We start from the raw sequence: 20171 nt of genomic DNA, 5'->3' as shown, positions 1-20171 counted from the left end.
GCGCCCCCGTACGCTGCGGACCGGTATAGTGTGTGTGAATCTTTAAACGTCACTCACACGCATCCGGCCTTCGACGCGGCCCTGAAAGATTCAATGAGGGAGAAAAGCTGAGTTTACATCGCCTGTGAAGTATAAAGTTTGAAATATTATCGGGTTTAACGATTTTATGTTCTGCCGTAAATGATTTTAGATTTTAGCTCCACGAACATTCCATGTTCAAACCATGCTGTATAATAAAAATGATTGACCGCCCATTTAATTAAACTTGCTTTTGAATTGTTAATTTGCAAATCGAATACATGCAATAGATAATAATAAATAATATATATGGACGCTTCACACCACGTCAGTCTGGCCCCGTGGTAAGTACCTGAAGGACTTGTCTTACGGGTACCAGACAACGGAAATATATTTAATACTATTATACTATACATATATTTAAGATTTTTATTGTATTATACACATATTTAATACACATCTATGACCCAGGAACTTTGAAAACTTTTTGTTCCGTCGGCGGGATTGGAACCCGCGACCCCCGGCTTGAGCTACCAACGCGCTCACCACTGAGCCGCCGAGGTCGTCAATATGATAGATGCTAAAGCTTTGTCATTATATCTTTTGATTTAAAATGAAACGTGATAAATAATAATAAGATGGAGACTTATGTGTGGTAAGACTCGTGGTTTCATTTCAATGTTCAAAGATTCATTGTGTCTACTTGATTATGCAAAGTTAATGAATAAACTACATTTTGCTCGTGTTTAATTATACAGGATACTTATAAAATATTATGACGACAATAATTTTAATTATTTCTTACCGTACCTACAAATCAAATAAATAGTTATTAATTATTATAAAGTAAGCGGCAAATAATTTTATTAGAACGCAATGAAAACTTAATCACAGCCGTAAAAGCTAATGATATTACGGTCGTATCTAGGACAGTTATAATTAAATAAAATGATTTCAACATTGCATTACATTTAATCCTAGTTATATTATCATGTTTTGCATGGTAAGCTTTTGAAAGTCTCAATGCTCTACCAAATAAGGACAAAATTGATCGGCCAATTAAAATTTTATAAGAAACGTGAATCGACGCTATCTTGTTAAATTTTGTGTTTCACCTGGAGCAGTTGTGACGACAGGTAGTTAGTTACATTGTAAGCGAAATTATGACTACCGAAAAATGAGTCGTTTTCCTTATAAATGCCCAATTTTAAACACTACCTTAAAAGTGACCGGTTATCTTTTGAATGACCGAATTTTTATTTCGAAAACGACTTCTACTGTACTGTTGTTTGTTTCGGACAAAAGAAAAACAGATGCAAATCAAAATTTACAAGATAAAAATTCTTTTTTTCAAGGATACCGTTCATTTTGAGCTGTTTATGTTAAAAAACGCAAGAACATCAATGCGACTTGAGTGCATCCCAATTTGAGGAGAAGAATTCAATCATTAGTTGAATAAATCATTGTACAAACATAATACTTTAAGTGTGAACATGAGTGGATAAATGTTTGACAGTGTCTTAAATCATCGTGACCGACCAATCATGAAGATTATTCCATTAGAAGCTAAGTAATGGTGATAGACAAAAAATCTGATACTGTTGAGTGTAGTTGTTGTACTAACACTTGACCCAAGAAACGAGATCGCTCATTTTTCACACACATAAAAATATATTTTTATTCAAAATGGGTATCGTGATACACTTTTTGAAAGTCGAACGAAGAGACTACGTTGCCTACCACCGGTTCGGGAACTACCCCGCCGAGAAGAACCGGCGTAAGAAACTCGCACGGGGCCATCTTTTACTAAAAAAAATGAAAATTACAATGTTATGGCTTACAGCTATGTAACAAAAGAAAAGAAAAGTAACCTGCATGGAGTCACCCTATTCCCAAGATGTGCTGTCCTCGATGAAATCATTGACTTTGTAATACGCTTTAGCACACAAACGTTTTTTAACTGCTTTTTTAAATTTGTTTAAGGGTAGATTTTGAACATTTTCTGGGATTTTATTGTATAGGCGTATACATTGGCCTTTAAAGGTTTTGCTTACTTTGGCTAGTCTGAACATTGGTATTGCTAACTTGTTCTTATTTCTAGTATTTACATTATGATTATCACTTTAGTGTATCTTACTTTTATTTAAAAAAAACCCAGCAAACATTATTTTTCCAAATACATTGTGAGAATATACTAAAGAGTTGAAAAAGATCTAACCGAGCGAGGAGTTACAGACGCTGTAATGAGCTCTTTTCAGAACTTCGACTTTTATACAAAGTACAAACTTCGATAGCGCAAAATTTACAACACACGACATGTCTACTTGTTAACATGTAATTGTAGCATAATAAGTATCAGTATTTAACAGCGGCAAATTTTTGTCAATTTAAATATTTCAACCGTATATCGTGTCTCCAATCATCTCATCGCTCCCATTAGCGTGCTGAACTAATTACGAACTAATCAGCCGGAGTATGTAATGGCTGGCCTTACAGGTGTAAATATCGACCAAACACGCATCGCAAAAAGACGAGGCGGATTCGACAAGTACAGTGATCAAATGAATGCCCGCTCTCGTCCGACAATTTGCCGCGCGCTCTGTACCTTCGATTTACAAGGAACCATTTTCAATTTTATGAGCCGCCTGACGTGCCCACTTATATCGACTATGATGCTTTAACGTAATTCGCTGCATGCTTCGAGGAATTGTTACAGGTGAAAGTTATTGCGTGTATCGAAGTATAAAGTATGTTGATTTTCCGAGAGCTGTGTTTGTTTTTATAGCACAAGTTTTATATTAAACATACAAAAGGAGTAAAAAAAAAAGCGGAGTGTGAAATATATTATCTGTTTATTTTCAATTATTTTAGTGTAGTAAATGAGGAACCGCACGCTGCGGTCGACGGGGCCGGCCTAAAAAGTGTTGTTCGTAAAAGCTAGCTGCATTGCGGTGCGCGATGAATAATCGCGCACAAAACCGATGCACAATGGCCAATGCGAGTGTTTTAATGCCCTATTAAATCTTACAGACTGCGTAGGATTCTGTGGGATTCAATTACGCTTTGTGAACGATGAAAGGCAGCAGCGCGGAGCGTGTAAGCGGAGAACACATCCCGACACCTCGCCCTCAATGAGCCCTGTCACAAAAGATGAGAAATAAGACCACGGGTACAATATCGCGCCGCCAGATTAAATAAATGCCAAATTAAATAGGAGCAAATAAAACGCGCCATTAATGAGCGGGTCGGATTCGTGTGACGCCGGACAAAGCACCGTCTCCGCTGGGTGATGATTGCATTTCAAAATTTCAGTCCCGCGGCTTCTTGTTTTTTAATCTATTGTCGCTCTGTGACCGATAGATTTCGCTCCTTTTGTTTCCCCCTCGGACTTTTTGATCGTAATTTGCTCGACGATCATCAAACGTAATCAATTTTCGTTGCACAAGTAATTTACCTTACTTTTATTTACAACTTTTTTAGTGTCGTAAGATTAACATTTTATGATGTTTCCTAATTGAAAACGAGAGTTTATAGCCGACTTCAATGATCGGTTTTATAGCTAGATACGTAATTTATCTGTATTTATAACACCACGCTTTTGATTTGTGTTATTTAAAACCGTAAAGTAAAACTGCAACATAAACGCGTCAACTCGGAATACTGTGGCAATGTCTTGCGGCATTAACAGGAACGTTTTCTATTCGGAAACCAATTATCATTTACATATCATAGACGAGGAACCGACATACCGCGCCGGCCGGCTCGCACCCGGGGTCAATACATTTAACGCTGCGCCAGCTTAAAATGATCTCTCATTCTTTCTATCTTCCTCCTATTTGAAGCTATCTACAGAAACTTTGAAGCGTATCAGAGCTCCCATTGCTCTGGTTACGTGGTCCGTAGATTAGTGTATATGTGAATGTAATACAAAAACAAGACGGCCAACCAAATCGCCTTTGTTAAGATTTTATCTCACCGTTAAATACTTTAACCGTCTATTATAGAATATCGAGCGCCTCACTTAAGCTAGCGGTTGTTTTTGCCTTGTTAGTATTTGGGACATTTTAATTCTTGTTGGCCGTCTGAACGTGAGTCTGCCTCATACTGTTTCTTTATGTTTCGATACTTACCTTTTTTCCTTGCGATTATAATTACTTAAATGTGTTTTTGATCTTCCGTTCTTTTCAATATTTGAGTCTATGCTCATTAATAATTCTCATAATATACATGCAATATTAAATACTAATTTTGTTTAATTTTACGTTACGTCACAGAATATATTATATTAGGTTACGTATGAATTACTGGAATATCTTCTCAATGAATTCCACAGCAATTATGATTTGTAGAAAATAACAAATGGCTCCGCTTATTAATACAAATTTTTCAACTCTCGATGATAAACGATCACGTTTATGTACTTAAACACGAGGAACTTAATTTAATAGAAATGGAAATATCATCGGACCGTCGACACCATAGTAATCATCGATTCTAAAAAATCGATTCACATTATTCTCTTGTGTGCTATTAATTGTGAGTTATTTGTTTAACATGGGAGGGAGAGGCACGAATAACGAGTGGAATTTTATTAATCTATACATAATATTATAAAACTAAGTCGCTTTTTTCCCTCATGTCCCTTTGTTCCCTTTAATCTTTAAAACTACGCAATGGGTTTTGATTATTCTTTCAGTGTTAAATAGCCCATTTATCGAAGAAGGCTATAGGCTATATATTATCACGCTAAGGAGCAAAGAAATAGAGGAAAATGTGAAAAAAAAAAAACGGGGAAAAATATTTGAAAGGGCCAACTTGAACGCGCTAATCTCAGGAACTACAGCGGGGCTAAAATGGTCACATTTAGCAATTCCTCTCAATCAATTCAGCAAATTAATTGTCAAAACTGTCAAACTGACAAATGTCAAATTAGTACGAATTACTAAATATGAATTGCAAGCAGACTTGCATTTTGCGATTTTAAAAGAATGAATCATAACATGATTCATAATATTATGATTCTTCAAAGCGACTATTTTAGCCCCGCTGGTCCGATTGGAAAAATTCTTTCAGTGTTAGATAGCCCATTTATTAAGGAAGGCGCCTATAGGCTATATTTTATCACGCTAAGACTAATAGGAGAATGTGGAAAAAACGGGGAAAATTATTTGAAAGGGCTTATCTCGCGAACTACTGGAACAATTTTCATGTTATTTGGCACAGAAAATAAGTAGAGCACGTGAAGGATCATAGGCTATCGATTTTAATCCTTTTTTCAGTGGCTATATATTTTATACCCGTGCGACGCCGGGGCGGGTCGCTAGTACCTATATTCATAAACAAAACGTCCGAATTCATAATTGGAATGGAATCGTTGCGTGTACTTTGAGATTGTATAGTTGTAGTATAAATAGTTCTGTTAGAATAATAATGCCCTGTTAACATAATTGAAATAGATATTTGATAATCAAATTAATCAGGGCGAGCGAGTTAATTATTATGGAGGGGCAATGTATAATTTGCGTCGAAATTGTTCCGCGCTCAATAAGATTGTTAGATGAGCCGCCTCGGTTATACCGAAGTATAAGTATAAACAGTAGAATATTTTCAAGTCTGAACTAGACCGCTCGATTCGAACGTGAAAGCGAAATTAAGGTTACTTTATGGATTTGTTTGTGTGCTTTGAGGTATATACATGAATTCACAATGATTGCACAGCTGTCTAGAGTAAGCACAAACTTCGTTTATCATGGGCAATTATAGATGTCTATGGACTATGTTCTTAATACGAACATTTCGTTGTTGATTATATTTCCATCTCATAGGCGCCTATAAGAGAGTAGAATAATGCACCTTCACGTCATGTCTTGTGTCTGTGTAGAAGATTTCTGCATGAATTCGGTTGAGTTACATTACTGTATGTGTATTTATTGTGGTAACAGCACGTGATATTGTTTGGCTTTATAATAGCCCCGTAAATATAGCCTTTGCGTCGTTAACTGTCCCAGATTAGAGGTCGCAGCCTAAACATATTTGGTCTATGATTTTAAGCGTTTTTGTATTATGGTCTCAGATCTAATAAAATGATCTAAGCTATCTAGATTACCTAGCATGACATTAATAATTGTAAACCGGTTTTTTGGTATTCAGCTTTGGTATTGATGTGTTAAAAATGTTTCATAATATTTTTAAATGTCAAAAAATTTCTTTGCGAATTAATTTTCTTAATTGTCGTTTACACGCTATTCAAGTAAAGATAAAATAATTTTGTGTGATAGTTTACATAAATATAGCCCTGAGTTATATAATCATTTTTAACCGACTTAAAAAAGAGGTTTTAACCTTTTAGGGTAATGAGAGCCTCTTTAAGCTAAAAATAAAGATGAAACATGCAAATAAGCTCTCTGACATTTATTACAAAAATGTGAAACAGGCCTAGTTTCCTGTAGGTCACAAATTGGTAGCAGACCACATAAGACTATAAATGAAATTACCCTTTATATTAATAAATTAGCGACATGAAGCTAGCAATGATGTAAGTCTACCTAATTGTAAAGTGGCATACAAAAATGTCTGTGTGGCTTTTTATTCACAAGTATCATGTAATTTATATTAAAACATTAGTTTTATATATGTTTTTAAGCCGCTTTTACGACTTTTTATCTTGATTAAATAGTTTATGGCAGATCAAGAGCGCAATATAAAATGACATGATTAACAAGCTCCGGTTGTTTGTATAAAATTGTGATTAATAATATGCGGTAAAGAAATGAGATCGTTCTAAGTATTTGGTGTAGGCGGGACTATTTTTATGGCTTAAAAATTATACGCCTTGTAAGCCTAATTATGTATCCGTACTAATATTATGAATACGAAAGTCCGTCAGTGTGTCTGTCTGTCCGTTTGTTACCTCTTCACACCCGAACGTACTTTGCTGGAATTTTTGTGGAGATGTTCCCGGGCGAATTTTGGCGAAGTTGCCCCATCTAGTTAAATATAATATCTACATCTGGAACATTTCATAAACATAGTATTGTACTATGATGCTGCGTCATAGATTTTTCTCGGTAAAGATTTGTGTTTTGTGTAAATGTGTGCATTAGTAGCTTAATTCCACATAATTAAAAAGCTAATATTTTACTACTTTACTACTACAGAGTATAGACTACTGTGTACAGATCTATCGTCGTTGGTAGTCTATTTTATTCAGGTGGGTGCTGGCAATGAGTAGGTATAATGATTGACGACCTCCGTGGCTCAATGGTTAGAGTGTGTGGCAACTCAAGCCGGGGGTCGCGGGTTCGAATCCCGCCGACGGAACAAAAAGTTTTTCAATGTTCCTGGGTCATGGATGTGTATTAAATATGTGTATGATATAATAAAAATCTTAAATATATGTATAGTATAAAAGTATTAAATATATTTCCGTTGTCTGGTACCTGTAACACAAGTCCTTCAGGTACTTAGCACGGGGCCAGACTGACGTGGTGTGAAGCGTCCATAGATATTAAAAAAAAAAAAAAAAAATGATTAATAAGTATAAAATGTATGCTTGCAGTGGTGACATTTTCATTTACTGTATGCTTGTAGTACTTAGTACTGCAATTTAATCTATGTAGCTGTTTCTCAGAATTTTTGCTTAACAAAGTTGCAAGCAACTTTTGGCTGAGTATGACATAAATAACAACATATAAGTCACTAGATGCAGCTGCAGCCCGCAATTCGTTTATCGCGCGGTAACCGTACATTTTTCCGAGATAAAGTATCCTATGTCGTTTCTCGGGACTCAAAGTATCTCCATAACAAAATCATTCAACGCCTCCGTGGTCTAGTGGTATAGAGAGCGGCTCTTGACTCGGAGGTCGTGGGTTCGATTCCCGCGTTGGAAACATGTTATTTCCAAGTTTGGTTAGGACAATGCAGGCTGATCACCCGATTGTCTGACAAGTCAGATGGGCATGTAAAAAGTCGGTCCTGCGCCTAATCTCTCGCCAGTCTTCCGTCCGTCTTGTGTACTGCGCACACACTTGGGCACTATAAAATTACTCCTGCGTTCAATGAAACCGGCCACCGTCACCGAAGCCGGTGTAAGAGCTATTATAACAAAATCATCATCATCAGCAAAATCGGTTTAGCGGTTTCGGCGTAAAGAGGTGACAGATAGACACACTTTGGCAGTTATTAAAATATTAGAATGGAATGTTTGCGACTATATCTCATACACAATATCTAAGAGCATCATAATAATATAACATTTATCTGAAATCTCCTTACGGTACCGTTCATTTTTCTACTGACACTCCATACAGCTACCGTTTGTCTGTCACTTTCGTAACTGCGATCACACATACATCATCGTGTGATTCTATATTGTCGCAACATCCGGTCATCACGAGGAATTTATTACCGGCGCGGCGGTTACTTGTGTTTGTGGGGCCTATTAGACCGCGTGTGTTTAGATTTGAAATGTGCTGCAGGTAGCAATGTTAGTATTTGATGATTTTAGGAGCCCCCGCAGACTACAGACTTTCAGGGTGAAGCCAAACGAGCGTAATTTGTGAGTTGTGAGTCGCAGAATTTCGGCTGGCAGAAATTCTGCTGCATTCAGTTTCATAATAAAGACCTGTTTGATTCACACGAACTCAATTATGTGAGTCATGATTTGTATGAAAATATATTTACGCGGCAGAAATTCTACGACTCACAAAATTACTCTCGTTTAGCTTCACCCTTAGTCGGCCGATAGTTTGACCAAATTGACATTTCAGTACATTATTATCGGCCGATACAAATCGTTTAGTGTGCGCACCTTTAAACATCTTTGTACTGATTTAAAAGCTTTCGATCAAACTATCAAACTATTGGCCGACTAAAAGTTTGCAGTCTGCGGAGGCTCTTACTGTGGTCCTTACTGGATGACGATCAAAATTTTTAGTGCCGGGAACGGTACATTTTTTCAGGATAAGTATCATATTACGTCGGGACTCAAGGTATCTTCATACTGAATTTCAAATTTTCAAATTTCAATTTCAAATTTCAAATTTCAAATTTTATTTGCAACCAAGTACATATATAAATCAACATACATTGACGAAATATACAACTTATGCCTTGTTCGGGCGTTTGCAAAACAATTACAAAATTATAATTTTAATAATTATTATTCAAGTATATTCTTATTTTTATGGTATTCTAATTCAGCCAAATTAGTTCAGCGGATTGGGCATGAAGAGGTTATAGACAGACAGACAAACTATTAATGATATTAGAATGGATTTAAATTTTGTACATATAGTTAGAGAGAATAAAAATGTAGTAGAAAATGTGTTATAATTAAACTTTATCCCTAGTTATTTATATTTATGTACCTATGTTATTAGTTATTACTCATTATGAAATATAAAACGATTTTGTTTCTAAATCTCATCTAATATCTAAATGATACACGTAAATTAATTACCAAAATTTAAATAACGCTTGTACCTATCGGTTTATATAAATGGCCGACACGCCATTAGTCTACTTTTCACGGGTGCATTTTAAACGTCTAAGCGCTAATTACATTTTAATTCATACTAATTATTCTCGTTACGTTTGTAACTGGCGACCTATGACATGACATGTAGTAATTAATGCTTTCTCTCTCCCTTTATACTGTTTCTATCTCTTTTTAGGGTTCTCTACTCAAAGGGTAAAAACGGGATCCTATTAATAAGATTTCGCCGTCTGTCGGTCTGTCTGTCTCCAGACTGTATCTCAACAACGCGAACGGTGATAGCTAGAGAGTTGCAATTTTCATAATTTATGTATTTCTGTTGCCGTTGTAACAACAAATACTAAAACAAAATAAATTAAATATTTAAGGGAGCTCCCATAAAAAAAAAAACTAAATTTTCTGTCTTTGCTTAATAATGGTACGGAACCCTTTGTTGTGAGTTTGACTCGCACTTTGTTCGAATTCTTTGTATCTCTCAGATTTAATGAACATTTCACCATTAGAATAATGCGAGAATAAAATTACGTATTAGTAATCCCTTGTTCCATACCTGTAAATAAATTGTTGTTGAATATATTATTATTATGGATTTAAAAAGTTATAAATGAAGTCAATTAATGCTACACAATATTTCGTTGGCGTTGACAGTGTAAAGTGCTATTTTAAATTGCTTTTCATCAAAAAATTTTTAGACAAATTAAGTCTTTATTAGTTTCTGTACGTATTGAATTAGTTTTGTTCCTAATTTACATTATTTTAAATTTTAGAGTAAAATATATATTTGTTGTTTACAACATTATCTGTTATTTAGATGAACAGTAAGTTATGTTAATTAATGTAGAAAAATTATTTAAAAATCTGTTTAAGAAAGAGTTTGAAATATGTTTGTTATTAATTTATAGAAATACTTATTTACTAATAAAACACAATCTTTTGTGCATTTTTTCCTTAAATTACACAGTGTAATTTGTTAAAAGTCATAATAATATCATAATATAGTGGAAAAAGTGAACGAAAAATTGTGTTATATTAGTGTTCAACATGAATTTCCACCAAGAACCGACAGTACAATCAATTACATATAATTATTTCCTAAAGTACATCGAAACAATATACTGAATTATTATTATTTTTAGGTTATGCACCTTAGGTAACCTAAATTATAGAACTATATACATTTTAAAGTTTTCAAAATATTTTACTGTTAAGGGTAAGTAAAAAGAAACATCGGAATTGAACTCGGCTTCGGTTTAGTTGGAGTATTGTTCAGATGTCGAGTACCAAGTTCTCAACGGGAATTCTTGTGACTACTTGTTTCAAACAATTTGTGTCTAAATGGTATTGAACAAATAGTTTGTACAGGAATAAATTCTATACTTTTCCTTACATTTCAAATAGTTAAGTCCTAAAAATTTAAAACTGCATTTTTTTCAGCATTTAAGTGTTTTAGAAGGTATTTTGATGTTACTTTTATGCACAACAGTTTGTATACTAAGGGCCTGATTCACCACTTCCTGATACGGCTATCCACCACTTAACTTGACAGATCAAGTATGGAGAATCTGTCAAAAAGTTGTGAATAGCCTATTCGGCACGGAAGTGGTGAAACAGGCTCTTAATCTAATTTTCTATCACTATTTTATTATTTAACTAATAAAATGAATATTATTTGCTGAAAATATAATTTCATAGATTTAAAAGTCAAGCTAACGTTCATCATCATCATCATATCAGCCTATAGTCGTCCACTGCTGAACTCAATGAACGCCAAGATGACCGATCTCCTGCTACTCGCATCCAACATGGGCCCGCAACTAAACGGAGATCGTCATCCCACCAGTTGGAGGTCCACCTACACCCCGATTTCCTAGCCTTGGTCTCCTAAACGTAAGTTAACGTTAGTAAACTCAAAATAAAGTTGTGAATGGCGGCTCGTTGAACTCTTTTATATGAAACGTCGGCTCAGCGGCTGGCACGAAGCGTGAGCGTAGAGTTTTTCTATAACATTTTTTTATGTTGTTATTGTAATATTAGAATTCGATAATTCAAACCTTTCATGTCTTTATTATGTACTACAAATTGATATAATAATACTTATACTTTTTTTTTTCATACATTAAATTTCATACAATATTTCTTTAAAAAAATATATACTAATGATAATTGTCCACAATGTTTTATGTTCGCCTTATCTAATCCTTATCTATCCGTAGGCTACCAGGCTTTATAATAGTCCAAAAAATCTTCGCTCCAGGATATGAAAATGAGACATATTTATTGCCTCTCTCCGATTATGGGTTCGATAAACGCTAGCCGGTGATTATGATATCTCGGGCATAATCGGTCCATCGGCACAGCCCCGCACTAAACCAGTACTAATAAAAAAGAAACTAGTTACGGGCGTCGATAGTTTACGTTGGTAAGTCAACAAGGTCGGTGTGAAGTCCAAAACGAGCTAGGGCCGGCACAAACTAGCTTTTCCCGCCCGGAAATACAAGTGAAAATATAAATGTTTTCGAACGGTCGGCAACCCTAACACCCGGTGCGTTATCGGCCTCAATCGGTATGAACAATAACATCGAATCTTTCGTTACAAAGCCAATAGCGTTTTTAACGTTTCGTCGGCAGTGTAACAATCGTAGAATAAATTCTATCCGCCTTCTTAGTTCTGATTAATGTTGTACGTAATGCGTTCCCTTGTGTTTCGTTCATTGGATTAATTTATGAACTTCGGAGGTGACACGCCTATGTACAGTTGAAGAAATTAGTGTTTATCAGTTTGACCGTTTTCAAAATTTGTTCATAATTATAGCATATCGTATGCTGTTGTTGCTGTTGGTAAAAAGTAACTTGAGTAAGGGTCAATTCAGACTGCAACGCGACTCGTAGAATGTATTTCAAATTTTGTATTGAATGGGGATTGTCCATTTTTTTTAAATTTTGCTCATTACAAAAACATTTCGAGGAATTAGGTCAGTGGTCGTTTTTCTGTATATAAACGAAAAAAATACCCATTAGTTACTTATATTTTTGAACAAATATGTTTAACCTTTGTTTGACCTTCAATGGCGTTAAATTAGCAATAAATTCGACCAACATTACGTTTCGAACTTTTGGTAAGCTTCTCGTATCAGCTTTCACATAATGAGAACTTGCATTTGATGAACCAGCCATTATAAATAAAATTAAAAGGAAATTTAAAACATACTGCAGTGGTCAATTGGCGGCCGATGATGACGTCAGAGCGAAACTTAAAAAATTATTGAGAAAAAACTAGCCAATGAATTTCAAAACTATTTAATTTATATTCTTAAAATACCCTATTTTAACGAAAAAAAAAAGTACATCTGATTTTTTTTTGGACAATGCCCATTGACAGACTTGCATGACGCCTCACGCTATTGAAGTCTGTCAATTCAATACAATATAGTTGAAAAACACTCTCAACCATGTCAGCTTTAAAAATAATAAAAATCAGTCCACCCATCTAGTCGGTTGCCATGCACATCCACAGACAGACAGACACAACTTTTAATCACCCCTATGTTTTAGTCAGGACTTAAAAACCTACTAATACACGTTAAACACTATATTTCCCCGGCCGTGCTTCGGTAATTATTTCCTATTTGTCTGAACGGTTTTGTTCCTGCGTTATTTACAATGCATTTGAATGTTTACAGTCTAACGCATGCTCGTCTCTAAGTATGTGCCGAACAGTTGATATGTTTACACACAATTGACGTTTTACGATACTTACTTTCCGCAGTAACCTTGTAGTGTTGATTTAAGGATAACTCGTTAGAATTTATATGACGTTTTTATTCATTTTGTTGACGCCAAGTGTAAAGGCTATATGGATAAACGTGATAGCAGTCATTGGATACGATCATAATATGGCCTTTAACTTAGCAGGTTGATTTATCATTTGAATACATAGAGTGTAACAAAAGCAAAAATAATAATACTATAGGGTGTGTATGAATCCCCTCTATAATATAGTTCACTGTGAATGTTGCAGCGAATTCGTGACGTTGGAAATTTGTCATAAAAAATTAAAGTAACTCTTTCAGCACTGCTACTTTTACCGTCAACTCTATATATCTATATATTAATACGTGAGTCAAAAACTTTGTATCCCTTTTGACGAAAAATGAGGAAACGTAGGTGAATTAAATTTTGCACAGTTATAGTTTATATGGTGAAGGAGTGCATCGAGCTAATATTATTTTGAAATTATGTTTTTATCATATTTTTTTTAACAAATAAAACATTACACACACTACAACACACACACTAAGAAAAATGACAGGTTTTTGAGTGACAAGCCTATACATACGAATTATACCCTTTTTTATGTCTGTTGACAACATTGACAACAAGGTGACAAATTGAAAATGGATTACTTATAGTTTTTTTTTATTGAATCTTAGATACTATAAGACAATGCTTACACGGCCACTCTGAGATCAGCTGAGTCACAGAGACAAGAGTTGAAAAAATATAATAAAGTCAATATTTCTTTTACAAAATATACAGGTAGTAGTCCTAATGTCGTTGAAATTAAGGTCGCATTTCGACCATTGGGCGATCTCTAGTTATTATAGACACACAACCTTCCTAAAGTATTACCACTCTGTTTTGTTACACCATGTTTACCAGCATCGCTAGAAACCTTCGAACCCGTTCAACAATACCATCCATCTAGGATAATATCCATCCATCCATCCGCGCCGTGTATTACTGTGGTTCCTGACCGCACTGCGAGGCCTAGAGCGTTACCCTCGCGATGAATGCTGGCTCCGAGCGAGTCGTTCCGACGATGGTGCGAAGAATCTTAAGTATGATTTTGTTTATGGCCTGGGAGATTTTACATTTGTTATAGCTGTTGTACTGATCACTAGCTGTTAACCCCTTTACTATTAAAACTATTTAAACAGTTTAAATGCTGCACAATGTTGTATCCATGTCTATGACGTTGGAAAAAGCGCTTGATACATGGAGATAAAACATTCTATATCTATTAACTATATATTATTTAATAGATACAGTGATTGAAGAGAAAGGTTTATAAGTATAATAACATTCATTAAATAGTGGAGAAATACTGTTATTTTTGAGGTTTCTAATGTGATGTCGTAAATATGTAATTACATTTATGGATATCCTACAATAACATTTTTTTACCGACTTCCAAAAAAAAAACTATATATATATATATATATATATATATATATATATATATATATATATATATATATATATATATATATATATATATATATATATATATATATATATATTATTTTTTTTTTATTTTTTTTTTTTGTCATTTACTACAAATAATGGGTAAATTTCGAAGCGATTTTAAATAACACGGCATTAATCCTTATTCAATTAAATACTTCAAATACATTGTTGCTTTAATATAGATCTATATGACCCTTTACAGCATAATAATATTATGATTTAAATGAATATTTTCGAAGATATTACAGTTTTAAAAAGCTTTTGCGGTGGCACCGGCCAATGCCGGCCACGGGCCACGGGTAGTAATGAATATTACGTAAAATATCAAAACTACTGAATAGATTTTAATCATTTTTCCAGAAATACGCTAGTGTTAATATAATATGCAAAGGGCTAGTGCCTTTCCTTATTCATATAATATAAGCATTATTTACCCAGCTATAGCAGCTACAGCCGTAACGAATAATTACGATTAATTACATGTTATCATTATACCGAATGTTTAATTAAAATTTATTTAAGTAATAACTTAGCGATAACAGTTACTTTAAAAATAAACTTTTCTGAGATTATTTTACAAATTACTATCACAAAATCCACTTTATTTTTATTTATCGTTATGGTAGAACAATAAAAATTTAAATTATGTATGTGAAAATGTAAGTTAGGAATAACAGCTAAAAAGAAAATAAAATTTTATTTACCCCACATTGTATGGATTCTCATATTTATTTTAAGAATTTTCTTGGAATTATAATTTTTATTATAATTATAATTTTTACCTTAAAGGAACACAATCATTTAAATAAAGTGCCTACCTATTCCCAATATTGAGATCGAGCAAAAAAATCACGTTTGTTGTATGGGAGCCCCCATAAATTTCATTTTGTTTTTAGTATTTGTTGTTATAGCGAAAACAGATTAACACAATCTGTTAAAATTTCAGAAGTATTATACTTATAGTGGTTTTTGAGATACAGCCTGGAGACACACAGATGGACGGACAGACTGACACACATCGAAGTCTTAGTAATAGGGTCCCGTTTTTACCCTTTAGGTACGGAACCTTAAAAACAGCTAAGTATAAAAAGAAATTAGAATTTAACTTTTAACAATTTTTGGATGCCGGAAACCACTGCACAATACACTTCTTACAACAAGCAGCTTACTTCTAATTTTCTAATATAGCTTTCATTGAAATTCTATTTAATTTTTGTTTTTATTTTTTACATTAATATTATTTTCTTCTTCCTATTTATAACAAGAACTTATTTGTACCACAATTTCCTATACGTAAACAAAACCGAATTCTCACCGCGTACCTGATGGTTTCCCCGCGAGAAACTAATAAACGCAGTACTGATCAGGGTACTATATAGTGTCCGACCTAAGCCGAAGCCGAAATAAGCCATGGCGATGAAAACTTTGATTTGAAGCCGATGGATAGAAATTGTTAGATATCTCTTACTACTCAGAGATATAATATTTTTTGATGCTTAGGTACTTTCTTAGGCATTCATTAAATAAAGAGTTTAACTGCAAATATATAAGTAATATGGAGTTTTTTTTAATAAATATATGTATTTAGTAAATAAGATTTTGTCAGTATAACAAAATCTTAATTAAATTAAAGTTAAAGTAAGTATTAATCCCACCAAAACATTAAATGTAAAAAGGAGCCAAGCAAAATATTGCATAGCCATGCAATAATATCTATCGTAAAAAGTTTTCAGATCACATTCAAGCCAAGCCTTCAACTTATTTTGTAATTTAAATCAACACTCAGTGTTTTACAAATTATGTACAATGAGCACTAGTCCTCTAGTGACTATAATAATCAGCGACTGATTGGATTTATTGGGTACCATCATCCACATGCGTTACATACTAAAAAACACTTTACGCTTGCCGTTTGTGTAAGTATGAACTACCCCAAATATGAAGTTTTATATTTGTTTTTCTTGTGCTCATTGCCGAGCCACTATAATAATTATAAAATAAAGAAAACTATTGATAAATTCACTAAATGTTGATTTAAATTACAAAATAAGTTGAAGGCTTGGCTTGAATGTGATCTGAAAACTTTTTACGATAGATATATTCCATGGCTATGCAATATTTTGCTTGGCTCCTTTTTACATTTAATGTTTTGCTGGGATTAATACTTACTTTAACTTTAATTTAATTAAGATTTTGTTATACTGACAAAATCTTATTTACTAAATACATATATTTATTAAAAAAAACTCCATATTACTTATATATTTGCAGTTAAACTCTTTATTTAATGAATGCCTAAGAAAGTACCTAAGCATCAAAAAATATTATATCTCTGAGTAGTAAGAGATATCTAACAATTTCTATCTATCGGCTTCAAATCAAAGTTTTCATCGCCATGGCTTATTTCGGCTTCGGCTTAGGTCGGACACTATATAGTACCCTGATCAGTACTGCGTTTATTAGTTTCTCGCGGGGAAACCATCAGGTACGCGGTGAGAATTCGGTTTTGTTTACGTGTAGGAAATTGTGGTACAAATAAGTTCTTGTTATAAATAGGAAGAACACTATAATAATTATAAAATAAAGAAAACTATTGATAAATTCACTGAATGTTGATTTAAATTACAAAATAAGTTGAAGGCTTGGCTTGAATGTGATCTGAAAACTTTTTACGATAGATATATTCCATGGCTATGCAATATTTTGCTTGGCTCCTTTTTACATTTAATGTTTTGCTGGGATTTAAATTACAAAATAAGTTGAAGGCTTGGCTTGAATGTGATCTGAAAACTTTTTACGATAGATATATTGCATGGCAATGCAATATTTTGTTTGGCTCTTTTTTACATTTAATGTTTTGGTGGGATTTCATTTCTTTTTTTAAGGTTTCTTTTCTTTTCAGGTCACGTTAAAACTTTACTGTACTTAGCTTAGCACTCATTCTCTATCTCTAGGTATATATTCTAGGTCGTAAAATTAATTGATAATAACGGGTAGGTACTTCTACAAAGTACAAATTCTACGACGATAGCCCAACAACTTTTGAACTTTCAGGAGGTTATTCGTGCACCGATGTTATTTTCGATTGAGTATTACGACCTATCCCGGATTTTTTTAAACCATACTAATTATACTCCGCAAACAAGCGATACCGCGATATAAAGGGAGTGCTACACCATCTATCGAGCGAGTATGGAGTGTACATCGTAATTCGCAGTTCTGATTTCATTTATATTTTAATCGAATTTAATTATCATAGTTTCATTGGTAACTTTGTTAACACTATTCTTCCTTTTGTACGTAAATAATTATTATGAAGTCGAAACTCATTTTTAATGTTCTTGCAAAGCCACAAACATAAAAATCTTTTCTTTTATTTAATAAAGTTATATTATACTTTTCAGTTTTTAGGTTTCCTTGCCCAAAGGATGAAAACGGGAGCCTATTCCTAATGAATATAGACTTCGCTGTCTGTCTGTCGTCCGTCCGTGTGTCACGAGGCTAGATCTCTAGAACCGCAATAGCTAGATATTTTATTTTTTTACAAATTATTTAAAAGCTAATAGTCCATAGATTTGATCATCCGTAACTATTAAACTATTTATCGAAATGTGATATAATTTGGAGGTTAAGCTAGTTTTAGTACTTGCTCCTACTGACCGAAATTCTAAATCCCTAGCTTTGTTAACATCGAAGATAAAGGGGGTGCTAAAAAGCCGCGAACCGCTTCGAGAAAAGTATGCTACGACCGTGCCTTTGCTAAAAAGCTTGGCAGGAGCACTGCCGTGCTCTCAGATAACATTCTGTAAGTGTGGCAGTTAGAGTTAAAATTTTGGATAGACTAATAGTTAAAATATTATGAAGATGTTATTTGAAAAACTTACATACTATTGTATTTACGTACCCCTTTACTAATAAAAATGTTACATCATAAAATATGAAATGCACAATTTTTATACAAGGTGTAACAAAACTAAGTGATAATACTTTAGGGTGTGTACGTGTTCCTTGTAAATAGTTCACTGTAAAAGTAGCAGCGCTGAAATACCAATTTTGTATGGGCAAGCGCCCCAGCGCGGCGTCACGAGTTTCCCCATACAAAAGTGAAAAAAATGTTGGTCTTTCAGCGCTGCTACTTTCACAGTGAACTCTCCACAAGGAACACATACACACCCTAAAGTATTATCACTTAGTTTTGTTACACCTTGTATAGATAAATACATTTAAAAAAATGCGATATTTTTGACAAAAAGTGTATCCAATATTGTATAATATTTTAATTAGTAAGGCGGTTAATATTTATATTCAATGTTTAGTTGTAATAAAAAAAACATTAGATGAATAATACTTTCAATAGGATCTGGGCAATAAAAAATATTATTTTAATTCTGATATTAGCATCAAGGAATGAACCTTTAATATCGGCAACAATTCTAGCCCGATTTTCAGCTGAAGGTGGCCGAAGCCGAAACTTCGGCTAAACAATGCATCGCTTTTGTTACTCGTTTCACACCTACTTAGGGCTCGTTACTGTGGTTTGAAGCGCCGGTCGACGCCCGATCCACCATAAAAACCTGATATGCAACGCGCCGGAGGACCCTGCGTGAGACTAACTGGAATTATTCTAAGCGTTAATGTACAGTCTAACTAGAATAGGATTCTATCTGGAGTCTAGACTATTACAAGTTTAGAATGTTTGTGCCTTGTTTCAATAAGGTAAGGTTAAGAGAAATGAGTTTAGGAACTTTATACTTAATGAAAACATCATATTAAATATCTTCTTATAAAAAAATATACCTTTTCAAGTCACTTTACTCTACATTTAAACAAACCTACGTAACCAATAAAGAAATAATATATTATTTGCTCATATTTGGATGTTAATAAGTTGAAAGGAGTGTATTTAATAATAGTTAATGGAATAAATAGGTCAATAATTATAGTGTAATATTATTTATCCACTATACTCTATAGCCTTTCTTTAAGATTCTTATTAGAATGCTGTAGAACTGTACTCGTTGTAGCTGTATAACATATTCCAATTAGAATATTTTCTTATTCAAATGGAGTTTAAATAGATTTTTATTATTCTAATGTGATTCAATAAGCTAAGTTAGTATTTTATAAAGTTTTACTGAAAAATCTAGCCTTTTAAAATGTTTAAATAATTTAAAAATCTACTTGTACAGTTTAAGTAAAATATTATTTTATAAAATTTTAAAATTTACTTACTGTTGTAAAAAAATTAAATTTACTATTGTTACTATATGACTCAATTTGTTAAGTTCACAAATAAAATATGTGTTTAACTGTTATGAAATGATATTTCTTATTTACTCTTAAACCATATCCTTAATATAATGTAAAAGATTTGTGTGATTTTTATGTGCTGAGTAAATTAATGAAAAAC

General features: G+C 33.5%; 1 protein-coding gene across 1 annotated transcript in view; it reads left to right on the top strand.

The window, feature by feature from the left end:
- Positions 1–20171, top strand: part of LOC121733849 (lysine-specific histone demethylase 1A) — a 437211-nt gene that overhangs the window by 216367 nt on the left and 200673 nt on the right. The gene's annotated exons all lie outside the window — the stretch shown is intronic.

Source organism: Aricia agestis, chromosome 14 (genome assembly GCF_905147365.1).
Source record: "Aricia agestis chromosome 14, ilAriAges1.1, whole genome shotgun sequence".
NCBI lineage: Eukaryota > Metazoa > Arthropoda > Insecta > Lepidoptera > Lycaenidae > Aricia > Aricia agestis.
Note: the sequence above shows the minus strand (reverse complement) of the source record. Positions and strands in the feature narration are given on the sequence as shown.